We start from the raw sequence: 24,305 nt of genomic DNA on the forward strand, positions 1-24,305 counted from the left end.
TCTCAGCAGTAAAGGGAGAAGAAATCATGAAATTTGCAAGTAAATGGATGGAACTAGAAACTGTTATACTAAGTGAAGTAACACAATCTCAGAAAAAAAATCGACATATGTTCTCCCTCATATGTGGATCCTAGAACCAAACCCTGATAAGTGAGTATGTATCCAGACATAACTACAGGAACCAGGATAATGGAAAGGAAACAGGGAGGTAAAGGAAAAGAAAGAACCTGAAAGAGAAGAACAGTAGGAAACAGGCCTTAATAAGGGAGAGATGGATCAAAATTGGGTTAGTTAAAAAAAATCAGGTTAGTTTAAGAGAGGAGGGAGGGAACGGTATATAAGGAACCTATGGGATAAAGGGAAAGAAGGAACTCAAGAGAGGTAGGACCATAGGAGATGGGTATTATTAAGGGAGAAACGGTGAAAATGGGGGCACCTTAAGTGGGAAAACCATGTTGGAGGGGTGAGACAATGTGAGAGATAAATAATGCCTAGCTAGTTTTGAAAACCGGATGGAACCATATTACTCCTACAACCTACTGAAAAAGTATACATACCAGATCAAGAAATATATGTCTAGGTAAGGTTTATCTGAGAACAACTGGTCTTTGCCCAAGATTTATCTACATGGAACACAGTAATTAAAAGTACCAGAGTGGTGGAACTACCCTTCTTAGGTATTTAAGAGCCATACTTTGAGGCCTCCACTAATTTGGTCAGAGGGACATAAAGGACAATTTTTGCTTTTTGTCCTCCTAGGTTGACTAAGTCCCAGGGGACATGGAACATTTCTCAAAATGTCCTGTAACTGTGGTGAGTCACCCATCCTCTTGATCAAGGAGGCTGAGGAGACCCCATGAGATGGACTTAAACCAGTGTCCAGTCTACAAAGAGGAGGGTCAACTTAGAGGAAACATCTCATTCATGCTTCCAAGTGAAGCCAGACATGTTCAAACAGGACCTTTGACCTATTTTCACATAGATGGAACTGGTAAAAGAAAGGAGCCAGGAGCTCCTCCCAAGCCCATGTGACCCCTGAGGAACAGATCCTCAAATAATTTTTTAAGAGTCCCTATGTATAGCTAAAGACTACATAACAAGCAATAATGCCAGATAGGAGATCCATTCTTTTGAGTTGTTGGCCAGGGTGGCCAAAGGAACTCCCAGCTAGTTTCCCAGATAGAACTAGGAAAATGAACAGCAGATCCCAATCTTATCTAAAGGAATATTGACAACTGATTGCTGCTAGATAAGGAACAGCTGACCTTCTTAAAACAAAGACCTCTAGATAGGCTGACTAGATTCACCAGATGGACAAGTAGTGGGGAATGGCTGGGGGTGCTGACAACACAGCAGACAGTAGCAGGGATATCAGAGTATAAGGGCTCTAGTGAGGGGGAGGGAGGCTATGGGAGGGCGCCATCTGGGAAGTGGGTGTATAGTTGAATAAGAAGGTTTGGGATGTTCTGTGTGATACACACACACACACACACACACACAAATCAACAAATTTTTAAAAATGTGTAATGTATTATATTTGAGGAGGAAGCATTGAAATTTACATCATGTTAATTAGTAAAGGTGATAAACATTACCACTGAAATCTACCCAATGACTTTATAGACATACACAGGCCCCAAGGGTCCCTAAGGATCCAAGTGCAATCGATTATGACGAGTAATAATCAAATGCATACAGATTAGAGATGCATGCGCCAACATCTCAGTGTTAGTAGCAAAAACAATGAATCTTTCTGCAAGGAGCAATATATTCTAAAATGAAATGGAGATCTTTTTTAAAGGTTAAAAACTCCTTCAGTTTTATGCCTTACAGGGTTATACTGAGTTCAATAGTGTATAACTGTATTAATTCAACTGTGAACCTTACAGCCATTTGTGAAAGAGATGGACTCTTGCTCTGGATTGTGTTACTGAATATGTTAAGGCTGTAATGAAATGCTTCTTCCAATCACGTAGTTATTAAAATTTTTTTTAAAAATTTACTTCATGTTAAAGAGGAGAGGTGATAAACATTACTAGTGAAATCTACATGATCATTTTATAACCATACTCAGGTACTGAAGATCTGTGTGTAACCGACTGTGACTAGTAATAATCAGATACATAGAGATTAAAGACACATGTGTAAACATCTAAGTGTTAGTAGCATTAAAAATGTAGGAAACAGCATATCTTAAAAAGAAATGGAGATCTTCTTTAAAGGGTAATACTCATTCAATTTTATGTCTTACAGGGTTTATATTGAGTTCAATATTTTATGACTGTATTAATTCAACTGTGAACCTAAAAATTTACAGCCACCTTTGAAAGAGATGTATCCTTGCTCTGGTATGTGTTACTGAATATGTTAAAGCTGTAATCAAATGCTTCTTCTAATCATGTGGTTATTAAATTTTTTAAAAATTAAAAAAACTTAAAAAAATTATGTGTATTGCCTGCATGTGCGTAAGTGCACCCCTGTCATGCAATGTCCACGGAGGTCTGAAGAAGGTACCAGATCCCCTGGAACTGGAGTTACAGATGATTGTTAGCCACCATGCAGGTGCTGGGAATCGAACCCGGGTCTTCTGAAAGAGCAGTCAGTGCTCTTAACCATTGGGCAGTCTCTTCAACCTCTGTTTTCACTCTTTAAAAACAGTACACTCTTTAAAGAATGTGCTTTTATTATTTTTCCTAGAGTATAAGTAACCTATTCTCTCTAGCACTATGGGGCTTCTGAGGCTAGTCATCTGAGAGGATAATAATCTGAAATGAGTAATGGAAGGTACTCAGCTGGCTAAGGCCTATAGCTTTATTTTAGAAAGGTTGCCCTCTTATAGTTCCCAATCCTGCACGGAAATCACATTCAGTCTATTATAATGTCCAACAAAAGACTTTGAAATCAGAAATCTAATTTAAGTCTAAACAACAAAGTAAATTTTAAAAAGAAAACTAAAATTAGAAAGCAAACAATCTCAAGACAGATTTGATCTTTTCAAAATTTGATGGAGCCACTATGTTTACTGGATCTGCTCGAGAAATCTCTAATTGAAGGTTAAGTAGGTGAGAGAATGCCAGTACTTCTAAAATTAAATTAGCATCAGCATATGATTAGGATTTTATTTTTTTTTATTTTATGTGTATGAGTGTATTGCCTGCATATATGTGAGTGCCCCCGTGTTGTGCAATGCCGCGGAGGTCAGAAGAGAAATTTTAAAAAAAAAATTGTGTTTAAAAGCAGAAACTCAATTTGTTAAAAATCTGTGAAATTATCTTTGACTAGATGTATGTTGATAGATAATATTTGATTTGGTGGTGGTGGGATTATTTGAGAGAAGGTCTCTCTGTGTAGCCAAAAGTGACTTGGATGTCACTATGTTGTATTCCAGGCTGGCCTCAAGTTTGGAGCTAGCCCCTTGTTTCTGTTTCTCAAGTACTGGGATTATAGCATGTGCAACAACACCTGCCTAATTCCTTCTTTTTTAAGGTTTACAAAGAATGTGATAGAGTATTATTTTGACAATAATATCACAAATTTTCTTAGGGGTAAAATTTCTCAGAGAATTCTTCCTTTCAAGTGTACCGAAAGAAAATATATAGGACAAAACATTGTTCAATGGAGAGTCCATTAGTTGGGCATATTAACAAGTGAACGGGAGACTGAAATAAGTCACTGTTACATGTCATGTAACACACACAATACCATGCACACAATCCCTAAATCGTTATTATGGATTCCCAAACTGCTTGCTGAGGTATGTCAAGCTGCCTTTGTAAGTAAGCATACTGGATAAACTTTCACTTATTATTATGTTTAATGACCTCTTACAGTACTAAGAAGAATTTTAAGGTCTGCAATCCTGAAAGAAGGGGAGGAAATGGTGTGAGGAGGATTCATTCCCTCCCAGCACTCATTGGTTGCCAAAATTTCCTTAGGTTGGATTGGAGTTTGTTAACCACTGACCCATGTGTACGCTGAAATTTTGTCTGGATTGAGTTTGCATGGGACTAGTGCATACTGTCACCATTGCTGTGAGTTCATATGAATCACTGACCAGCTCTTTGGAAAACTGTTTCCTTGTGCTCATCCACCCCCTTTGGATCTTACAATCTTCCAACCCCCTCTTCTGCAATGAGACCCAAGGCTTATTTTTCTTTCTTTTTGAGACAGGGTCTCTCTGTAGCACTAGCTGTCCTGGAACTCACTATGTAGACCAGGCTGGCCTTGAACTCACAGAGATCCACCTATCTCTGCCTCCCGAGTGCTGGGACTAAAGGCATAGGCCACCATGCCAGGCTAATTTTTTAAAAAATTATTTATTTAATAACCACATAATTAGAAGAAACATTTCATTGCAACATCATCGACATATTCAATTAACAATTTCCAAAGATAAGATGCATCTCTTTCAAAATTGGCTGTAAAGTTTTGGGTTCACTGTTGAATTAATACATTTATATAACATTGTACTCATTTAAGACATAAAATTGAATGAGGTTTTAACCTTTAAAAAAGATCTCCATTTCATTTTAAAATATGAATATTTTAAAATGTTTCATACAGAAAAACTCATTTTTAATGCAGCTGACACTTAGATGTTTCCACATTCATCACTAATCTCTAGATATCTGATTATTACTAGTCACAACCAAGACTTATTTTTATACCCATAGTTAATGCATCTCTCAACTCTTACCAGAAAAGTTTACTAAATCTGTTCTTTACTATTCACAGTTGCAGATTAGCTGACGAAACAAAACGAGGTCTGGCAAAATGTTAAGGATGACGAGGATGCACGGGCTGCTGATGTACAAATATCCCCTATCAAGTTTGTTATGATCGATGAGAAGTGTTCTAGAGAATGCTTTGGTAGTTTAGCCTGGATAAATTTGGAAATATTTTGTTGACATTTGTAAAATTACCTATCTGATTACAATAGGAACTTAAATGATGTTACAGTTTGAGAGGTGCTACAGTTCAGAACTGCATGACAACAAAGTTTACATTTACTAATTATGGCAATTATAACGCAAACAAGATACTTTTGAACTTGGACAATGTCCTTGGAGAGTTGAGAGCTGCATTAAACTATGGGCATAAAAATACGTCTTGGATATCGCTGCAGAACAGGGGGTGGAAAGATTGTAAGAGCTAAAGAAAGTTAAGTGGGGTGTCAGAGGTGTGGAAATTATAGGACAACTATTAAGGGTCACTTCTTTCTTTGACCATGTGAGTTCAGAGATCAAACTCAGATCAGCAGACTTGGTGGCAGGTGCGGTTTCCAGCTGAGATATCTTGTACCTGGCTTCTCTTCAGAGCTTTATTTATATTCTCATCCTCAGTCAACCTGTAATTTCACTTTGTTTGTTTGATTGCAAAAGCAGCTTGTAGCAACAGAATGTTCAATGGTTTATTAACTAGCTGAGCATATTTATTAATTTTTCAGTGCCCAGGGACTCCTTTCTCAGTGATGCTCAGTGATACTGTTCCTTTTCTTCTATGTAGATTTTACCTGTCATTTTTTTCTAGAATAATTGCTTTTTGTCTCAATACTATTCTAACATATTCTTCCATCTCTTAACCATTTTCCAGGCTCTTGTTACTCACATAAGCTACTGTTAGGTAATGAGTCTCAAGTTTCCAGAAAACATAATTTGAGCCAAGAGATATTTTTAATCTGTTTAATGTACAATTTTTTCCTGGTAAGGGAATAGGAGATAATCCAAGGGTAATTTAAGCCTCTAAACATCAAGCCTGTTCCTGTGTACATAATGTTGTAAGCTAAAGCAATGTTTGTAAAATAATCTGTGTTGTGAGGACAGCAGAGTACAAAATGTGGAAATCAATAGGAGGAGACAGCCTACTGAAAAGAATAGTTCAGCCAAGACTTTCTGATTGCATAACACGAATTATCATTCAACTGAACATTTCAAGAATGCTTTGAGATTCTTGGATCTTCTATATATAGAAGGAGACAGACAGGTAGATAGATAGATAGACAGATGATAGACAGATAGATGAAAGACAGACAGACAGATAGACTAAAGAGAGTGAATACAACTGGAACACTACAAACAATCCATGATATGATAATTTGTAACGGATGCAAACCTCTTCTTCCTCACATGGAAATTTTACTAAAGTTTGAGATAAAAGATAAAGTTTAAGATAAAGATAAAAAGGTTCAGCCCAATCCAAAGAAGTCATTTGCAATACATATAACCTATCAAAGATTTAGGTTGATTTTATGAATATTTTTAATAAAAATTAAAATATATTGCAATGTGTGTGCATGATGTGTGTGTGTAGGCGTGTATGCCTCTGCACTCCGGTGGTGATCAGAAGACAACTTTGTGAAACTAGTTCTCTCCTTTCACATTTGTGTGAATTCCAAGGATTGAACTTAGATTACCAGGCTTGTATAGCAGTGTCCTTTACCCACTGAGCCATCTCACGGGCCCTATATATGAAGATTCTTTTTAATTAGCATGGAAAATAAACAACTCCATAGAATAAAGGACAAAAGTTATGAAAAGGCAAGCGTACAGAAATGAATCTCAATGGGTATTAAAATGCACATTAATCTCTTTGGCAATAATCATGGAAATACAAACTAAAAGTATAATCCTATGACTTGGCTGTTATAAATAATGCAGCAATACGCATTGTTATGGAAGTATCTCTGTGGTATGTTCACTGTGTGTCCTTTGGGTATATACCCAAGAGTATAGCTGGGTCAAATAGTCATTTTGTTTTTAGTGGAATCTCCATACTGATTAGGGTAGTGGCTGCACCAGTTTACATTCACATCAGCTATGATTTAGGCCTCTTCTTTTTTCATGGCCTTGCCAGAATTTCTTGTTATTTCTTTTCTTTATGATGTCCATCCTAACCAGGTTGAGATGAAATCTTAGTGTAGTTTTCATTTGCATTTACCTAATGGCTAAGGATTTTAAGTACTATTTCTGTATGATATTATCTCATTGATGGGAGCGTGGGAGAAAAATTCACATAAAGGAAAGGGTAGTGAATATGGTCAAAAGATATAATTGAAATAAATTGTCTTTATTAAAACTAATACTGTGTACAATGAATATAAACCAATGAAGACATTTTTAAAATATTTAAATTTTATTTATGTGTATTATATATATGTATGTGTATGTGTGTGTGTGTGCATGTGTGTGTGTATGCTACATGTGTGTGGACCAATACAGAGACCAGAAGAGTGTGTCAGATATCCTAGAGCTGGAGTTACAGGTAGTTGTGTACTGCCCGATGTCAGTGCTGGGGACAGAACTCCAGTCCTCTGCAAGAACAGTAAGTAGTCTTAAACACTGAGCCATCTCTCCAGCCTGAAGACATTTTAAAAAAGCACTCAATAGATATTAAAACACCAGACCTGTTAGGCTTGGTGGTGCATACCATTAATCGCAGCACTTGGGAGCCAGAGGCAGATTTCAGATCCAATCAGAACACAATTGGTTACCAATATAACAATCATGCCACTTGCACCAGTGGGTACATCTTGATCTCACAAGTTTTCTAATATTTACTTTAAGCTTATTGTTCCAAAAACTGCTTGACATTCTGAGTATTCTTGTGTAAATAAGGTATATAAATATAAGAAATTTAGACATGTGGAAAATCTTACTTCTCTTTCCATAGGAAATACATATCATTTTTTTATCAGATACTTTTCTAATTATCATCATAAGATCAGTTACCATATTTGTTAAAGTGTTTGTTAGATATTTTCTGGCTTTTGTGTCTTTCAATGTTTTTGCACTTCTCAGATTTCCCATCAGAAGATGGTGCTGAAGACCAGCCCTGCCTCACCTGCTCCCACACTGAAACCCCACTGTCCTCTGCAGTCTCCAGGGCAGTGATATCAAAACAGGATCCTGCCAGGCTTTTACTTTCTGACACAGGACTCCTCTCATGAAAATGCTGACTCTGATCCTCCTGTGGCTTAGGCAAATCTTCTCAGAGCTATGTAAATGTCTAGGATCTTGGAGATGGTGAGAGGGGTCAGCTGGTAAAGGATTTTACCACCAAGTCTGAAAACCTAAATACAATCCCCAGGACCCACATGTTAGAAGGAGACAATCAACTCCCTCATGTTGACCTCTGACTTCCATAAGCTTGCCAGAAACACACACACACACACACACACACACACACACACACACACACACACGTGCACACACAAATAAATTCCTAGATATATAAAATCTATCATTATCTCCATCAGTCAGCTGATTTGTGGGAAACCTGGATAGGACAGAGGAAGAGGTAAGAACCTCTGGGTTTGAGGTGAAAGTTTCCCTGACTGCCATATGTGTCAGAATCAGGGATAATGAATTAACTAATTTTATCTTTATGTTTACTAATAATGCCACAAGTTACTGAACCCATCGATCTAAGCCTCAGCATCCACAACCACAAAATGGTGAGAAGTAAAATATAGTTTAGGAATGGGAACAGGATTTCAGAGAAAAGTGCCCTTGGAATCAGTTCTTTGTGTGATCCCATAGCCACACATGTAAATTTTGTTCCAACTCCAACATTAAAATGACCTTTGTCGTTGGCTGAATGGATCTCTTGCTTATGTTCTTTTACCCAATTTATATTTATTTCCATCATCACAAAGTACTTTGAATGCAGACCTTAGTTTCCTTGGGGCAGGGTTATATTACGTTAGAATAGCCGTAAGGTCTAGCACACTATGTGCAGCCAGTAAATATCTATAATCAAATAAATACATAATTAAATACTATAATGTTTGCATTTCAATCAAAATAGGAAATACATTAAACATTTACATTCAAAGATTCCTTATCACTCTCATTCTTCACAAAGATTTAAAACTGATAACTAATGGAATTTATAGTGGTAGTTTATATTTTAAATTTATATTGTTGTACAATGGAGCAATTAGTCACTAAAGGTCTATTTGATCCTGAACTCTACAACTCACTTTACCTTGGTTTACATTATGCCTATTTTGAAGTTCTTTAATGTGAATTATATATATATAATGAATAATATTCCATTTAAATGGAACCATAACAAAGTAAATTACACCCAAGAAGAACTAAGTATTATACTTGAGTTGATGTATTGTCGTTGAAGGACTCTATACAGATGTGGGCTGGTGTCAGAGAAACCCAAAAGGTCACTACCTTTGGCTAATTGAAACAGGAAGAAATCTCTGTGGACAGAGGGCAGAGAACTTGGAGCGAGCTGCCTGACAGGATCCAGACATCTATCCCAGGCAGGAGCGAGCAGTCAGCTCTTGTAACTCACCCTCTTTCATCCTTCAAATGTTTTTCCAAAGTCATTGGTGAAATCAAACCTGAAAATTTTTAATCCAGAGTTCCCACTGGACAAAATGTCTTACAGAAAGCAGAATGAAATGGAAGAATCAATTTTTTGGAGGGAAGATTGAAGCATGTCAGCATTTCAGGAACTGAGCCGATGTCTCAGAAATCTTCTGGTTCTGCATAAGGGAACCACCCAGTATACATTAGAGTCCACACTGAAAGTCATTTTATGACATTTTAAATTTGACTTTTTATGGCATTGGGGCATATTGTGTGGTGTGTGCATACAAGCATGTGCAGGCGCACACCCGTGGAAGGCGGAGGAGGACAGTGTCCTGCTGTATCACTCTCCACCTTATTCCCTTGAGGAAGGGTCTCCCGTTGAACCCAGAGCTCACCAATTTTTGTTTTTCGACAGTGATGGTGATCAGCAAGCCCCGGTGATGCCCCTGCCTATTGGGTTGGGTTATACTTTTTTGTCTTCATATAATTTCAAACTTCAATAAAAGTCATATGAGTGGAAAATTAATTTGTGACCTTTACCATTTTTGCAGCAAGATTTGTTTGTATTTCATGTCAATTGTTTCTTTCTCTCTCTCCTCTCCCTCTCTTACACACACACACACACACACACACACACACACACACACACACATCTCTCTCTTTCCGTATATGTAAGATTCAAGTATCTCAAAAGTACTCTTAAAACACTTTGTTCAATGACAATCCATGTTATGCAATCAGAAATTTTTAGCTGAGCTGTTTATTTCAGTAAATTGTCTCAACATCTATGAACTTAAATTGCCCTTAGATTATACCCTATTCTCTTACTAGGGAAAAAATATGCATTGAACAGATTAAAAATCTCTCCTGGAATCCAGTTCTATATTTTGTGGGAATCTGAGACTCATTACCTACTTATGTGGATAGCAGAAGCCTGAAGAATGGTCCAAGAGATGAAATGAGATGGTAGAATGGGCCTGGGACAGGAACTAATGTGGTAGAAAACAAAAGGCAGGTAGAATCTACATTTAAGAAAAGGAAATCAGGCTGGAGAGATAGCTCAGCACATAAGAACATTGGCTGCTCTTGCAGAGAACCTGGATTTGATTCCCAGCACCCACATGGTGACTAAAAATTGTTCATAACTCCAATTCCGGGTGATCCAATGCTGTCCTCTGACCTCTGTGCGGACTGCATGACATGCACTTACTTCCATGCAGGCCATACAATCATACACACAAAATATATTTTTAAAAAAGAAAAGGAACCATATTGGAAAGGTATCACTTGAGAAAGGACATCCTGTGCATTGGAAAATGAATTAATAGACTCAGTGCATTCCTGAAGCCACTTGACTTCCATTGCTATAAGCCAGTTTTGTAATGGGAGAAACAAGCTAGGTGGTATTAATGGCAGGCCAAGGACATGGGGGAGTGGAAATGAAGCTCTGACGAATGGAACCAGCCACTCAGTCAGGTTTGAAAGGTATATTACCATTCATGTCCAAGAGGGGGGTCACCCATGTTCGCTGCAGCTACAGTTTTCAAATACATCTTATTTTCTTTATAATTTCCACAATTAAGTAAACGTGAACTTCATTCTCCTGCAGGTCTTTGTAGTGTGTCCCAAAGGGTGGCTTCTTTAAAGTTCCTATACTAATCTGAAAGGTTTTTTAAAGTGTCAGCTTTTACCCAACTTATCCAGGCTGAACTATCAGAGCATTTTCCAGAAAACTACTCACTGGCCAAAACAAACTCTGTAGAGGACATTCAACCTCAGCAGCCCATGCATCCCTGTCGTTTTTAACACGTTTTCAGACTTGGTTTTTCTTCCTCAGCTGATCTGCAACTGTGAGTAGTGAAATGGTAGATTCATAGTTTCTTTCAAACCTCATCTTTTCTTATACACACTGTATTATTTTTTTTCTTCTAATATTCTTCTTTTCTCCCATCTTTGGGTTTAAATGAAATGCTAATAAGGAAACACAGACCTCCTTACAGTTATAAATCTGCCAGTGTCCAAGTTCTACACGAACCTTTCTCATGCCGTTTCTCCCTTCATTCTGAGAGGCACAGCCCTTAAATTCTCTTTGCTAAGACTGAATAAGGCAGACCACTTGAGTGACCAAGCATAATAAGTAACAAGGAAATGACAGTTTCATTCAGCAAGTTTTTAGAGGCAGCCTGACACTCTGCTCAGCGTCCAGATCTTCTGGAATTCACAAGGACTATTAAGGGAGTGGGTGGATCCTGGTGAGAAATTCATGATATCAACGTCAAAATAAATCTCTGCCTACTCTACAGTGATGCATAAGCCTAGATTTCCTGTTCTAACCACTCAGTAGTCAGGTTGCCTGGACTTCAACTGGCAGAAAGATAACGTGTGGTTTATTAGGGCCCAAACTATATCTTTCAACTGTACTCAAGTGACAACTTAAAAAGGCTTCACACAGGTGACTTAAGGTATATGATTTTCTACTTTTTCTTTGCAGATGTCTTAACTGTGGCTCCTATTGTTTAATTGACTTAGATTGTTTGTAAATTTATTAGATGCTCTTTGTTGGCATGCAATTTAGATAGAACAATATTTTTAAACTATGAAAACTTCAATTTCTTAATGTACATAGAGTCTTTTTGAATATACAGCTGAAGTATATAGTTCTAATCTGATATTATTAGAACCTGTGACACTCTCACATATTTAAGCTAAGTAGACTTTTTCCTGACAGATCCAATGCAGACACTTGGCTGGAATGAAAAAAAAATCTATCTTTAGATTTTGTTCTTTCTCTACATTTCTTCCTTCCTTCCTTCTTTCTTTCCTTTTTACTTGTTTAAAAATCAATTAATTGAATTAGTTTTAAAAATTTCTTGAAATTAATTTCAGACTAAAGATAATTAACATTCTAAAAAACATTTAAATCTTTCTGTTCTCTGAGAGTACTTAATAATTACTAATAGGTATTAGCTACTGAAATCTAATGTACAGTATACTTGTGTAATTTTAAATTAGTATTTATTTTATTTCTTACTAGTCAAGTTCTTTGTATTTTACATAACTGAGATGTCAATGTACGTACAACTGGCTGTTTTTTATTTACTGTCCTGATAGCTGCTGCTTACGTCTTTTTGTTTTAATTGGCATATCTTCCTCAAGCTGGTTTCATAAAGACAGCATCTTTCAGGCACTGATGTGTCACGTACTTTGACCGGGCTTACCTCCTTTCTTTCTTTGACCTTCTCTTTCTTTCCCCTTTTCCTTCCCACCTACTGCTAAGTTCCTTTCTTCCCCCAGTCCCTCATATGTAATTTCATGTACCTACAGAACAATCTAGGATCCTACATGAAAGCAAGAATATTAGTACTTGTCTTGAGTCTGGCTTATTTTGCTTAATATGATGATATCTAGTTACACACATTTTTTTCTGAAAAAATGGCATCATTTTGTTCTTTGTGGTTGAGTAAAACTCATATATATATATATATATAATATTTTTTAAACCATCCGTCTATTAAGGGGCACCTAGGCTGGTTCCATCATTTGGTTGGTGTGAATAGTGTTTTAGAAACCATGGATAGTTGAGTATTCAGTGGTATGTTGATTTATAGCCCTTTGCATATATACCAAGGAGTACTATGCTGCATCATAGGGTACTTCTTCTTTTATTTTTAAGGTTTTAAAATTAATTTAACTGTGTATGCATGTGTGTGTGTGTATGTGTGTGTGTGTGCATGAATACTACCCCCCGACACACACATACACATGCCCAGGCACCTTGGTGCACATGTGGAAAATAGAAAAACTTTCAGGAGTCAGTTCTTGCCTTCCACCTTATTGAAATAGTCTCTCTCTCTCTCTCTCTCTCTCTCTCTCTCTCTCTCTCCAGGATCTAACTATGTAGCCCTTGAACTCGCTATGTAGACCAGGCTAGCCTCCAACACATAGAGATCCATCTTTCTGCCTCCCAAGTGCTGGGAGGGCTTCTTTTCTTCACTTCCCGGCTCACCATCAGAGTGCTAGGATTGTGGATATGTGCCACCACATAGGCTATGTACAGCTACTAAATTTAGGTTGTCATTTTTGTGTGACTAGTGCCTTTACCTGCTACTCTATCTCCCCAGCCCAGTTTTTGGTTTTGTTTTAAAAAATAGAATATTTTTCAGAGCTCAGCAGACTGCCAGAGAGTGTGGGGTTCTGGCCTCTCTCTGGCTTTCAACTACCAGAGGGCTTGAGAACCAAAGGGATAGCCTGATAGCCCCCAGATCCTGCCTCCATGTGGTGGTCCTTTTAATAAGATGATGCTATACAGCAGTCCCTTCTTCATGAAATAACTACCATCATCATGACTTCCACTGAGCCTGATTGCTAAACATAGTCACAACTGAGCTTGTTGATGGTTGTGTTCATTCATTAAAGGAGTGCCAAGCAGGGTCACTGGACCCTCACCTGAGTATCAGCCACTCTTCCCAACCAATTAGTCTAGCCTTGGAAGTCAAAAGAAAAATGAGGAAGAACCCAATAGAGGGATGCTTTTGGAAGCCCTTGTCCAGAAACGCCAGTGGACTCTCATATGAACATTTGAAAATTGCTCTGTTCTGACTTTTTTCTAGTTTCCTGTGTAGAACTTGTAATGCTAATTACTCTTGCCTTTACTTCTTCACATCTCCTATTCATGATTCAAGGACTACTTCTCCCCTTAGAGACAAGAGTTATTCTATTTGGGAATCTTTTAGATAGACCCACTGAAGAGGTACTCCAATTGCCTCACCCTGCGTCCCTGTTCAGCATGAAGAAGCCAGAGCGGTTGGAGTCCCTATTCCCTATTGGCAATTTGGGTAACCTCTTCAGAGGATGGTGTGATAAGAATAGGAGGTAGAAATTGGCTAGGCAGTTAGGGTAAAAAGACCCCAAAGAAATGTAGGCAGTTGCTTGGCTAAAAGTCTAAATGTCCTTGGGCATATTGCCTCTTAGTAACATACTCTGTTTCAAGGCCAAAAATGTCAAAAGTATTTGGGAGCTTGTATCTAATCCCTAAAAGATTTTAAGGTTACCTTTTCAGAGGGGGGAATGTTGGAGGGGAGGGAGTGGGCATGTATTTCATCAAAACATCTTATATGCATATATGAAATTCTCAATAAAGTTTTTGTTAAAAAAAAAGAAAATCACAAAAATACAATTTAAAAAAATCTACCTTTGGTAGACACCAAAGAATGATGATTTCCCTGAATTAGGAGGTAATCTTTGATTTCCTTGCCTCCCAGTTTCCTAGCTAGATATGTAGCCAAGCCAACTTTTACATTTATACTACCTTCTAAACCATTTTCTTATAATATTAGACATGGTGAAATGAAATGCCTAAACGATTTGCAGAGGTCCACATGAATACGTCTTAGATAAGGGAGAGACGATCCAGACTGCTGAAAATACACTCTCAATTCATCCCATTTTCTAGACACAGGCATTAGATTTTTCCAGTTTGATTTGAATTCAAACAAAATGAATGGACCTAGAATGTATATACTAAGTGAGGTCATATAATCTCAGAAAGTAAAAAACCATGTGTTTTCCCTCATGTACTGTTCTTAGTCTATAATGTATACATATACATATGTAAACAAATACATGTGTGGATATACTATAATATTTAGACTTGAGAAAAGCAAAGGCTAATTTTTCAAAGAAAAAGAGCATAGTTTTTGTTTTTCTTTTCATGGTAGATGTATGTCTTCAACTTTCTGTGTACCGAAGAAGCAGGAATCACTTCTGTATTCCATAAGAGTCCATTAGTGCTGTTACTTTAGGGCAGTGATTCTGCGAGTCAGGCTTCCTTTTTGATTCTGTAGACCAAAGTGCAGTGGCAATTGAACATGACTGGACACTGAATTGTTGGATATGTTGAATGAGATAATACCATTATTGTTCTTGGTAACTATTTTTATTTTGCTATAAGTTTTTTAATTTTCTAATAAAAAAATTAAAAAGTCAAAAATAGAATATTTTGTTAATTCCTTGAAGATTTCATGCAGTACATTTTGATCCTGTTCACCACTATCCCTCCCCCTAACTCATCCCAGAGGCTCACCTACCTGCTCATGTCCTCTTTTTAAAGTATTTATTTTAATTAATTTTAATTTTATGTGTATGAGTGTTTTGTCTGCATATATTTAATGCCTGCATGCAATATCTGCAGAGTCCAGAAAAGAGTGTTAGATCAGCTGGAACTGGAGTTTAGATGGTTGTTAACCACCATGTGGAGGCTAGGGACTGAACTTAAACTTAGGTTGTCTGGAAGAGCAGTAAGTGCTCTTAACCGCTGAATCATTTCCCTAGACTCTCTCTCTCTCTTTTTTTTAAAAAGAAGTTTGTACATAAGTACTATATTTACACTATTTCCGCCCCTACCTCTTCATCTTCCAATTCTTCCCATGCCCCTACTCTCTCTCAGCTCTTCCTTAATTATTATGAATACATATGTAGACACACACACACACACACACACACACACACAAATCACAACCTACTGAGTGGTGGTCCTTATGTATATGATTTAGAGCTGAACACTGGAGATTGGAGTTGGGAGGCATTGTATTACTGTTTCGATTTCCTTTTATGTTATGGGTCTGTTTATACTGTTGACTTCTTCGTGGTTTAACGTTGGTGATTCCCATGATTTCGGATATCCATCCATTTCTTTTAGGTTTTCAAATTTAGTATAGGTTTTTTAAGTATTCCCTTAAATACTCTGGATCTTTTGGGTGTCTGTTGTGATGTTTCCCCTTTCATCTCTGATTTTGTTGATTTGGATTTGCTCTTTCTTTCTTTTGGTTAACTGGGCTAAGGGTCTATCTTGTTTAGCTTTTCAAGGAATTAGCTCTTGGATTCATTGATTCTTTGTATTGTTTTCTTTGTTTGTATTTCATTAATTTCTGCTTTGATTTTTGTTATTTCTTCTTTCCTGCTGGCTTTTTTTTTGTTACAGAAACTGTAAGTGGCTTGAAGTAACACACACTGATCTACAGGTAATGTTCCTGATCTTAGTATCAGATCTCATCCCTTTGTGAGGAATCCAGTAGCCAGTGAGAGAAAAATTAAGAACACATAATGAAAAAGTAACAATCAAAAAGATAAAAAAATTGTTTTTAAAATCTGTTCTGTATCTTAAAACATGATTACCAAAATAAGTAAATTTACAGAGGAGTTTGAGAGGAAAAAAGTTATCATACCTGCAGCCTGGAGCTAGTAGCTGAAAAGGTGTGTGTGTATGCATAGAGATGGACATGGAGAGAAAGAGAGGTGACTTCTAATTTTAAACTCCAAGAATAAACCAAAAGACATGCAATGGTAGCAGTAATTCCAGGTAAACAACATTAGGAGTATGGGTTCTGCAAGATCTCCAGCACTTACTGGCTTGTCCAACCAATAGTTTGTCCATCCTCAGTAGAGAAAGATGTAATTACATTATTTAATGTTATGATCTGAGCTATGACTATTGATTGTAATATTCAGATTGTTTCACAAGTGGTAGTTGTACTTCTAAGCTGGCTCTGATGTCTTTTTTGACCTATTTCCAGAATTCTTTATGTAATCTATTTGTGAGTAAAATACAAAGTCCCAGATTGCTCACTTGTGCTCTCCTGATCCATCTCTACAATCAGCCAGTTTTTGAGAATGCTCACAGCTTCTCTTGTTTGCTGCCTGTACTATGCCATTATTTGGCATGGAAGGAGGAAAGCAAACATTGCCTCAGATCACACGTGCAGCACTGTTTGTTTCATTCAGTTGTCATTATTGACTGATCTCAGAGTCTCACATTTGATGAGAGACAGAGCTAGAGATAGAATAGGTAAATAGATAAATTCAAAAGCATTTCAAAAGACCTCTGAAACATTCCATCTAATGAAATTTCATATTACATAATCAGAATTCCTGACCAAACTAATTTCAATTAGTGTATTAGTTAATGATTTATACACTTCACACTCTGCTATCCTCACAAAACGGACAATTTAGAAATACTGACTTAATTTACAAATGATCTGGAAAGCAATATGCAGGCATATTATTTATAAACTCAGATCATATCCAGTTTCTTAAAAATCTTCCCAGAATCAAGTTCTAGTTTAGTGGAGTCCAGAGAATCATCTAAGAGTAACTTCAGTGAACAGTATAACAATGAAGACTAAGCTAAGAGCCAAAGGGAGTGTTAGAATACACCAGAGACAAATATCAATAATTGTAAAGAAGAAAAAGGTAGGCAACATTTACCTTTAAGAAAGTAACAGCACTGAAAGGTATTACCAGAGGCAAGGATCAGCATGGGGACAATCAAAATAAGACTGAGCTGAATGAGTGATAATACAAGGAAGGCTTTGGCTCATGAGTGGAGGGAGTCAGCAAAGAAGAGAGCAGACTGCTATCTGAACAGAGGCATAGGCTTCTATCGACCAATACTGTCATATTGTTTTGAGATTGTACACTTTTACTCGGTCCTTGAGCCCATTACACAAAATAAGCAGTTACATTTCAAAATACAACTATAACACATTAAGAAGTAAGAAACTTTTATGACTATCCAATACCCCTATATTCTTGATGGAAAAATTTCAGGTGCTTCCACTGCTAAAAATAAGCACAAGGGTAGAATAGAAAAAAACTAGATATAACAGGTAAAAGCTAAAGGCTAGCAGTTTACTTGCCTTTTGTCTGACTTTAGGGTCCCTAACTGTCTCAAAAAGGCATCCTTTAGAAAATGATGCCCAGGGTATTGGAAAATGAATTTGAATACTTAAAGAGTTTATAAACCCCTGACATCTTCCAAAGCTATGCCATCCTCAATATAAGAAACAAATGGAGTGAGATTAGAGGCAGAAGAAAATGAGTGCATACAAGACATAAAGGAGGAACACCAGCTCCTGAGGCAGGTCTACAATGTCTTAATTGTTTTCACCCTTATTCAATGAAGTTATAGTTTTCAATATATTTATTTCATCTTTGCCTTAATCAAGACATGTAACCTCCGTTCTCCTGCAGTTCTCTGCAGTGTCTCCAAAAGGTATGACTTCTTTAAAGTTCTGAAAAGAACCTGGCAGCATTTTGCAAGTGGCAGTAGACTCCAACCCAACTTCCCCAAGCTGCACTTACCTGGGCGTTCATCATTGGCTAAAACAAATTGTAGGGAACACTTATACCTCAGAACCACACTGGTCCCTGTCATTAGCGTCTTATCTAGGTGGCTCTTCTTCAGGTGATCTGCAGTGGTGAGTACTAAAAAGGTTGATTTAGAATCTACTTCAAATCTCATTCTCTCTAATTTATAATGTGTGTATTATTCCCCATAACTATCTCTCTCCCTCTTTTTTTGGACTTCGATCAAAGAATAAGAAGAAACATCTTTTCTACTTCTAATCACTGTCATCTGTGTTCATCAAAGAGATGAAAACAATGCAAGACCTGCCAGTGCTGAGGTCCTGCATGGATCCTCCTCATGTGGCCCCCACGTTTCCTCCCTTGTCTTTAGGACATAAGAGCTCTTATAATACCTTTAGAAGTAAGAAACCTTTATGCCTATCCAATACTGTCATACTCTTGATAGAAAATTTTCAGGTGCTTCTACTGCTGCTAAGACTATAAAGGGCTCCCAATTTGATCAAAACACCTTATATGCATATATGAAATTATTCTCAATAAAGTTTTTTTAAGTTAAAAAAAGACTATAAAGGACAGATCACTTGAGTGACTAAGCAAAGTAAATAAGAACGACATAAAGAACAGTTTCTGTTCAGTATGACTGCAGAGGCTGCCTGACATTTGTCTTTCTTCAGCATCTAGGGCAGCATTTAGAATGTGGGTGGAGGCTGTGGGGGGTGTTAGGTGGGCTGGGACAGTGACTCACCCTTCACTTTTGTCTTTACCTCAACTCTATTTTCTGTTTCTGGATAACTCCATTCATCCACATTATGCCTTATGCATTCTTCCTCACCTCCCTCCAAAGGATGACTTCTACAAGACTTTTTTCTAGGACAATTAATTATATTATTGTTAAGGTAGCAATCCATCCACTGCTATTGAAACCATGTTCTGTGATCTGCGAGCCCAGCTCTTTTATCTCCGATACTCAGTAGTTGGGGAACTTGGATTGAGCTCACCGAGAGGAAACTTAGAAGGGCTTTAACTATACCATTCAATTATGGTCAAGTTATAGTCCACAAGGCTTCATCCAGTGATTCTAATATAAAGGATTTTCTACTCTTTGAAAAAAACTAAAGCCAGTCTTCTTTCTGTTGACCAGGAGATTTAGATTGTTGTAAAGAAATTTATAAGTTGAAGCAGGTATCTTGTTCATTTGACTGTTAACATTCTTTCTACCACCTATTCTGCGATGTTCCTTGGGTCTTAGGTGTAGAGGCTGCATTGTAGATGTGACACTTTGGGCCGGGCCCATCATAGACACTTATTCTCTGTGTTTGAGCAGTTGTGGAACTCTGCAATAGTCTCCATCTGTTGCAAAAAGAAGCTTCTTTGATGAGTGATGAGAGGTACATTTGTTTGTGAAAGTAAGGATACATATTTAGAATATAGTAAGAAATTATGTTGGTCTAGGGATGTGACAAAAGTAGGTTTTCTCTAGGGTCTATGGCCATCTCCAGCCATGTGTACTTGACTGTGTTTACAATACTATTCATGAGTTCCCTCCCATTCAGCGAGCCTGAAGTCCACCTAGAGAGCTGTTGATTACCTCTGAGACAAAAGTGCCAACACAGATTATTTGCTGGGCCGGTCATTGTTCTGGTTTGTAGGCCTTACAGCTGGGAAGGATCATTGATTGGTTCTTCTGCCTTGAAGGCAGCCCTAAACACAGGTATACAGAAGAACCACTGAATAGACTCAGTGTATTTTGTGTTTTATATGTATATGAATGTATATATACAAATGTATGCATATATGTAATAACAGTAATCAAGGCTAGGGACAGGAAAATGAGAGGGGGTGGGAGGGAGACTGGGAGGGTTGGAAATGGTGAGAAGACTCTAGTCATGTGTGGTATTTCCACAAAGCATCCTTCAATCTATGTTGTTTCTTTAAGAATATTTTTATTAATTCTTTGAGAATTTCATACAATGAATTTTAATCATATTTACCCTTCCCCTTTTCTCATCCCAGTTAAGTGGTTTTCAAAGCATGCCCTAAAGATCCTCTAAATTGCATGGGTGTGTATTGTAATCTCTCCCTTTTCTTCCCCAACATTGTGAGCTTCTTTCTGAGCTTTTTGCTTGACATTCTAAATGCCTCATGTATTTGGCTGGCCATCTCTCTCGCTCTAGGTTTGGGAAGCTTTCTATGTTTTTATGGAATATATTTTCTACGTCTATTGCTTGAACTTCTGTGCTCATGACTGGGTCTTTTAATTATGCCCCATAGATCTTGAATGATTTGGTCATTCTTTCTAATTATTTCATCTGTCCTTCCCTCCATACTCTAATTCATCTACCTTGCCTTCAAATCCTGATTCTCTCTCTTCTCTTTTTTGGTGAGGCTTTACACCAAGGTTTATTTTCTTAATGAGCTTGTCATTTCCAAAATTTCAATTTGAGTTTTTCAGTATTTCTATATTTTACTGAATTTCTCGTTTATAGCCTGTATTGATTCCTTATTTAATTCAGCTGTTTCTTTGCATTCTCTCTTAATTCATTCAGGATTTTATTTGTGTCCTCTTTGATTTCAACGAATACTTCCTCATTCTTTTAAATTCTTTTTCTGGCATTTCCCATAACTCTCTCATTAGAGTCCATTATAGTGGAATTATTAATTTTCAGAGGAGTCATGCTGTCTTGATTTTTCATGTTCCTCATATTTCTGTGTTGGGGTTTCTATATTTGGAATTAGCTCATTGTTTTGATTATTTTTAGTTGCTGATATTCTTTTAATGGAAGTTGGACAAGGTTTTATTAAAGCTGAGGTATCGTTTCTCTGCACTGGAATGTAGGTACAGCTCAGCAAGTTAAACTTCAGCCCATGTCTTTCAGAGCCCTGAACTTGATCTTCAGCTCTCCTCCAAGAATAGGACACTAACTACAGAAATAGACACACCAGATTGATAGACCCACAATGAGAATACAGAAAAAAGTAATTAAATCAATTAACCCATTCAACTCCAATTATTAAGGCTGAATAAACAATAAGTAGTCTAGAATACAGTGTATACTAGACCAGTGACTAAGAGTAGGAATGCAAAGGAAATAAGCAAAGCAATTACTATATGAACAACAGAAAAACATAATAGAGGGGAAAGTAAAAAAATTGGGGAGCAGCTGGGCGTGGTGGCACACACATCTAATCCCAGCACTTGGGAGGCAGAGGCAGGTGGATCTCTGTTATTTCAAGGCCAGCCTCGCCTACATAGCGAGTTCCAGGCCAACTGGGGCTACAGGGAGACCCCGTCTCAGAAAGACTGCCCAAAAAATATGAGGAAGGAGTTTAAATTAGCACCAGCTAAAGGTAAAATGCAAATAGGAAGAAGTGAACAAATGCATTCAGATAACCTAAAATAATCCCAGCATTTACAATGCTGAAGCAGAGCCCTCCCGTTTTTAAAATAAAGACTATCAAAGCAAAACAAAGGGAGAAAGAGGACAAGCAAGGACAAAACTGGCCGACTAACCTGAAATTATATATTAGAAGACACAGAATTTTTATATGCTCCTGTGAGGTCCAAATTCAAATGCCAAGGAAATGGGGAGCCATGGGAGACCAGGAGGTTGAAGAGATGCAAGGAGCCATGAAAGGACAAGATACTTTATCACCAGGACACAGGTCACTTGGAGGTAGACGTACAGGCCTACAGATATACATAGGTAGGCCGGTGAAGCAGAAGGCGAAGATCAAGGCCTCGGATTTCAAAGCCATTTGTTTACACAAAGGGGGTATTTTGCCAGGAATAGTTTAAAAACAGATTACTGTGGTTCTAGATTGCTTTCTCCTGCTGGGTTAAAACACTGACCAAAAGCAACATGGGGGAGGAAAGTATGTGTTTGGCTTCTTATACTTCCATGTCATAGTCCACCAACTGAGGAAAGCTGCTTATAAGTTTGTTTCCTCTTGCCTGCTTAGTTACTTTTTTTAGACAGCCTAGGCCCACCTAACCAGGGATGGCAATTTCCGCAGTGGGCTGGGCCCTCCTACATCAATTACATAAAGAAAAGCCCCATATACATGCCCAGTGGCCAGTCTGATGATGGTAATTCCTCAGATGGGGTTTCTTTTTCCTAGGTGACTCTAGTTTGAGTCAAGTTGACCAAAAAACTAAAAAGCACAATCACTACTTACTTTCACGTTTCCCACACATCCATTCTGTGCTGATTCATATTCCCCACCACCTGTCCAGCGTTAGCCATTTTGGTCCATGCTGTTTATCTACATTAACATCATGTTGCCTGAATATAAACTGGCCATTATGGCCCTCTGTTCCCTGAAAGTCAGTTGCATCGGTACAGGTACCAAGCCTGCATCTACTCAGTCCACTGCAAGCTATTGCTTAGACCAGATATTCATATCACAGTATTCCACTTGATTTGACGCAACATTTTTCCTCCTCTAGCTAGAAGTGTTCTGTAAACCAAGTTTTGGAGTGCAGTCCCATGACACTTTGTCCGGATTCCCATGGTTACGCCTAGAGGAAGAGATCTATACCTCTAGAGCTGCTGAATGTCCAACTCAGCAAGGGCCTTTTTAAAATGGCTATTTTTTTCAGTCCTCCCTTTAGAGTTTAAGAAGAGGATTTTCCTAGCACAGCCCCATCCTCTGCCAGTGCAGCTGCCACTTGCAGTTTTTGCTCTCTGCCCCCCCCCCTCTAAAATTCATCGCTACTGAAAGTAGAGTGCAAATATTCTGAGTCTTTCTCTTTGTCTTGAGCTGTGGTTCCAACCCTTAGCAGTGTCACTTTCACTTGGAGGAGGGTATCCTTAATTGGAGCTGAGCCTGGAGCAGACTATTTTGCTTTCCAAAGTTGCTTTCTTTGCTACTGAAACTAGTGTTTTTCTACCATCACCTGCATCACAGGTGGCAGATCTCCATCTATCCTCACATTATTTCCTGGAGATTCGTCAGCACATTCAAACAGTATTGCACTTGTTTCTATTTTTATTTCATTTTACCTTATTACAACAAACACTGGTGAAGATGTGGGAAAGAACAACCCTATGTATTTACTGTTGATGGGAGTTTAACCTGTGACATTATGAACTATTATCTGAACCAGCTCCACTCTTGGACACATATCCAAGGAATTTTATATCTTACCACAGAGATATTTGCACATGCATGTTACCAGACATTTTGGGGAGTCTGGCCAGAGTTAACACATGTTACCAGAGAAACTGGGGACCCCTATTGGGCTTCTTAGTCTCATTAATAAAAAGATTTTAAGAATAAACTCAAATGGAAGCTGAAGGGCAGTTTTATAAGCATTTAAAAGAAAAACCCCAGGGCAGGCAAGCTGTAACTCCCAGCAGCTTCTCAGAAGAGGGAGATGGAGAGGAGGAAGAGAGCACCAGGCCCTTTGTATTAAGCTGGCATGGAGGTGAGTCCCATGGTAGACAAGGAGCCAAATGGCAGGAGGGGAGATTTAGAGAAAGAGTGAAAAAGCCCAAAGTGCCAAAGAAATCGTCCTTGCATCTGGCCATCATTGAAAAGTAAGATGCAGAAAAGAAGACAAAAGAAAAGTAATGATTCCAAAATACAGGCAGACCCAAGAGACGCTCATGGCAGCTTGTAGGGATTCTACTAGAGGGAAGGGAATTCTGCAAAGGAAAAGTACATTATCTCATCAAAGACTAGTTATTCTTCCCATCTCTTTAACGTGCCTGAAGGTTAACCTGCCTTTCTAGAGGTGGTCCCTTAGCCAGACCATTGATCTGCCCAGCCACACCCAGACAAGAAATTTCATCCTCTTGACCAGAAGAAAATTTTTTTCCTTTAATG

At 37.9% G+C, this 24,305-nt stretch overlaps 1 protein-coding gene across 1 annotated transcript in view; it reads left to right on the forward strand.

Moving 5' to 3' along the window:
* Positions 1 to 11,635: 11,635 nt before the first annotated feature.
* LOC103749329 (amine sulfotransferase) overlaps positions 11,636 to 24,305 on the forward strand; it is a 28,039-nt gene continuing 15,369 nt past the window's right edge. The window contains exon 1 of the mRNA XM_029555586.1: positions 11,636 to 11,791. The gene's annotated coding sequence lies outside the window, so the exon portion shown is untranslated. The remainder of the gene's footprint in view (positions 11,792 to 24,305) is intronic.

Source organism: Nannospalax galili, unplaced genomic scaffold (assembly GCF_000622305.1).
Source record: "Nannospalax galili isolate Female #2095 unplaced genomic scaffold, S.galili_v1.0 scaffold546, whole genome shotgun sequence".
NCBI lineage: Eukaryota > Metazoa > Chordata > Mammalia > Rodentia > Spalacidae > Nannospalax > Nannospalax galili.